Here is a 3,936-nt window from a genome sequence, read left to right on the forward strand (position 1 = left end):
CTGGATTTGTATTTGCATTCTGTGAGCAGGAAAGGAGCAATTCACCCAGCTAGTGAGCACCAGTACCACCAGTGCCAGCAGTACCACCAGTGCCACCTGTACTAGAACCAGCACCAGCACCCCCAACAGCAGCTCTAGCACCAATAGTACCAGCAGTGCCCACAGTATCAGTACCAGCCCAACAGCACCATCACCAGCAGCACTAGCAGTACCAATAGCACCTGTACCAGCAGAACTAGCACTTTCCTGTGGCTTTGTTTTTCTCTCCTCCTTTTACCTTTCTCTGGTAACTGTGCTAAAACTTGAAACATTTCATAAACATTTTTAATCATATTTTGGAGACCTTGCGGCTTAATGTTTGCCTTCCTCATCTGCAGCATCCTGCTTCTTTCCTGGGTGGCAACAACTGGTGGATGGAAATTCACCACATCTGTTCTGAAGCTGCGTGTCAGAGAGATCGTTGACGCTCATGGGAATCCCACTATAGAGGTGGATCTCTACATCACAAAAGGTCTCATCAAGCTGCTGTGCCCAGTGGTGCCTCCGCTGGTACCTACGAGGCTCTAGAGCTCAGGGACAATAAAAAGACATGCTACATGGGGAAGGGTGTCTCAAAGGCTGTTGAGCACATCAATAAAACTATTGTGCCTGCCCTGCTTAGCAAAAAACTGAGCATTGTGGGGCAGGAGAAGATCAACAAGTTGATGATAGGGCTGGGTGGAATGGAAAATAGATCTAAATTTGGTGTGAGCACCATTCTGGAAGCGTCCCTGGCTGTCTGCAAGGCTGGGCTGTTGAGAAGGGGGTGCCCCTGTACTGCTACACTGCTGACTGGCTGGCAATGCTAAGGTCATCCCACCAGTTCCAGCTTTCAATATCATCAATGGTGGTTCCCGCACTGGCAACAAGCCAACCATACAGGAGTTCACGATTGCCTCAGGTGGTGCCACACACTTCAAGTAAGCCATACACATTGGAGCAGAGGTTTACCACAACCTGAAAAATGTCATCAAGGAGAAATATGGGAAAGATGCCACCAGCATGAGGGATGAAGGTGGGTTTGCTACTAACATCCTGGAGAATAAAGAAGCCCTAGAGTTGCTGAGGAATGTCATGGGCAAAGTTGGCTACACTGACAAGGCGATCATTGGCAAGGATGTAGCTCCCTCTGAGTTCTTCAAGTCAGGAAATTATGACTTGGACTTCAAGTTGCCTGATGACCCCAGCAGGTACCTCATCCCTGATAAGATGGTCAACCTGTGGAGGACCTTAATCAAGGACCACCCAGTGGTGTCTGTTGAAGATTCCTTTGACCAGGATGATTGGGAAGCATGTTCACTGCTAGTGCAGGAATCCAGGTAGTGGGGCACGACCTCACAGTGACCAATTAGAAGCAAATTGTCAAGGCCAGGAATGAGATATAGTGCAACTGCCTCCTGCTCAAAGTGAACAAGATTGGTTCTGTGACTGAGTTTCTTAGGTGTGCAAGCTGACCCAGTCCAATTGGTGGGATGTCATCATGTCTCATCACTCTGGGGAGACTGAGGATACCTTCATCGCTGATCTGGGGGCAGAGTCCTGCACTAGAAAGATAAAGACTGGTGCACCTTGCCAATATGGGTGTTCAGCCAAGTACAACTAACTCCTCAGAACTGAAGAGGAACTGGGCAGCAAGGCCAAGTTTGCTGGCAGGAACTTCAGAAACCCCCAGCCAACTACGCTCTGGGCAGGTGAGCCCCTGAGCCCTGCAGTCACTAGTGGGTTAAGCAGAGTTTTGCTCCTGATGTCTGCACTGCAGCTCCATGCCCTTGCAAGAGCTTCTGGTGGTCAACAGCTCTGTCCCCAACCTGTGGTATTCTCACTGCTTGCTTAGAACTGCTGCAAAGGCCAAACTTGACCATCTGGAACCCTCGTGGAAACCCTAACCCTATAGTCATATGATTGGGCCCAAAATCATTGTTTTTCTCACCTCACTTTTAGAGTATCTGGAGCCAAGGGTATCTACATTGTAATCTCTGAGGTGCCCACGGGAAAGATCCCTGGTGGTTTTGTATGCAGGACAAAAAGGCCTCAGTATCCTCTAGGAATAAAAAAAATATTTTTTATTGTTTATGCTATTACAGATGTCCAAAAATTTCCCTCTTTTTTCCCCTCTACCAAATTCCCCCACCCACACTCCTTCGGGCAATCCCCACATCATTGTCCATGTCCATGGCTCATGCATATAAGTTGTTTGGTCACTCTGTTCCCCATGCTGCACTTTACATCTCCATGACTATTCTGTAACTTCCAATTTGTAATTATTATTTTTTAAAGATTTTACTTATTTATCTTTAGAGGGGAAGGAAAGGAGAGAGGGAGAGAAACATCAATGTGCAGTTGCCTCTGGTGTGTCCCCCGCTGGGAACTGGCCTGCAACCCAGGCATGTGCCCGACTGGGAATCGAACTGCAATCGTGTGGTTCACAGGCCCATGCTCAATCCACTGAGCTACACCAGCCAGGGCCAATTTGTAATTCTTAATCCCTTTACCTTTTCATTCATGCCCCAACCCTCCTCCCATCTGGCTACCATCAAAACATTCTCTGTATTTATTATTCTGTTTCTGTTCTCCTTATTTATTTTGTTTTTTTAGATTTAATTGTTGATAGATATGTATTTATTACCATTTTGTTGTTCATATTTTTAATCTTCTTATAGAAGACCCTTTAACATTTCGTATAATGCTGGTTTGGAGATGATGAACTCCTTTAGTTTTTCCCCATCTGGGAAGTTCTTTATCTGCCATTTGACTCTAAATGATAGCTTTGCTGGGTAGAATAATCTTGGTTATAGGTCCTTGCTTTTCATCATTTTGAATATTTCTTGCCTATCTCATCTAGCCTGCAAAGTTTTGAGAAATCAGCTGACAGTCTTATGGGGGCTTCCTTGTAGGTAACTAACTGCTTTTCTCGCACTGCTTTTAAGATTCTCCCTTTCTATTTAAACTTTGGCATTTTAATTGCAATATGTCTTGAAGTGGGCCTGTTGAGTCCATCTTGTTTTCTGGACATATATGTTTATTTCCTTCACCAAATTAGGGAAGATTCCTTTTGTTATTTTTTCAAATGAGTTTCCAATTTCTTGGTCTTTCTCTTCTCCTTCTGGCACCCCTATGATGTGAATGTTGGTGTGCTTGAAGTTGTCCCAGAGGCTCCTTACACTATCCTCATTTTCTTTTTGGATTCTTTTATTTTCTTGTTCTGATTGGTTGTTTTTTTGTTCCATATGTTCTAAATCACTGATTTGATTCTTGGTTTCTTCCACTCTACTGTTGATTCCCTATAACTTGTTCTTTATTTTAATTAGTGTATACTTTGTTTCTGACTGGATCTTTTTTATGTTGTTGAGGTCCTCACTAAGTTTCCTGAGAATCCTTATTTCCAGTATTTTGAACTCTGTATCCAATAGGTTGCTTTTCTCCATTTTGTTTAGTTCTTTTTCTGGAGTTTTGTTTTCTTCTTTCATTTGGGCCATGTTTCTTTGTCTCCACATTTTGGCAGCCTTCCTATGTTTGTTTTTAGTTTTTATTTTTTAAATATGGACTGCTTCATGAATTTGCATGTCATCCTTGCACAAGAGCCATGCTAATCTTCTCTGTATTGTTCCAATTTTAGTATATGTGCTGCCAAAGTGAGCACTGTTTTTATATATTTGGTAGAGTTACTACATCTCCCAGGTTTGATAGATTGGCCTAATGTAGTAGGTGTCCTGTAGGGTCCAGGGGCACAGCCTCTCCTATTACCCAAGCTGGGTACTCAGGTGCACCCACTGTGTGGGTTGTGTACACACTCTTCTTGTAGTTGAGCCTTGATTGCTGTTGGCATGTCCAATGTCAGCTGCCACCTGCATTCTAACTGGAATCACACAGCATTAGCTACAAAGTGATCTGCAAATG

At 44.0% G+C, this 3,936-nt stretch overlaps 1 non-coding gene and 1 pseudogene across 1 annotated transcript; one reads left to right on the plus strand and one right to left on the minus strand.

Moving 5' to 3' along the window:
• Nucleotides 1–362: 362 nt before the first annotated feature.
• LOC118984035 (alpha-enolase-like) lies at nt 363–1,962 on the plus strand (annotated as a pseudogene).
• A 1,610-nt stretch (nt 1,963–3,572) lies between these two features.
• LOC118984045 (U6 spliceosomal RNA) lies at nt 3,573–3,679 on the minus strand. The gene has a single exon (XR_005065855.1). It is a non-coding gene; the product is annotated as a U6 spliceosomal RNA (small nuclear RNA).
• Nucleotides 3,680–3,936: the final 257 nt, after the last annotated feature.

This window comes from Sturnira hondurensis, unplaced genomic scaffold (assembly GCF_014824575.4).
Source record: "Sturnira hondurensis isolate 20B ecotype Veracruz unplaced genomic scaffold, ASM1482457v3 Scaffold0003166, whole genome shotgun sequence".
In the NCBI taxonomy this organism is placed as follows: domain Eukaryota; kingdom Metazoa; phylum Chordata; class Mammalia; order Chiroptera; family Phyllostomidae; genus Sturnira; species Sturnira hondurensis.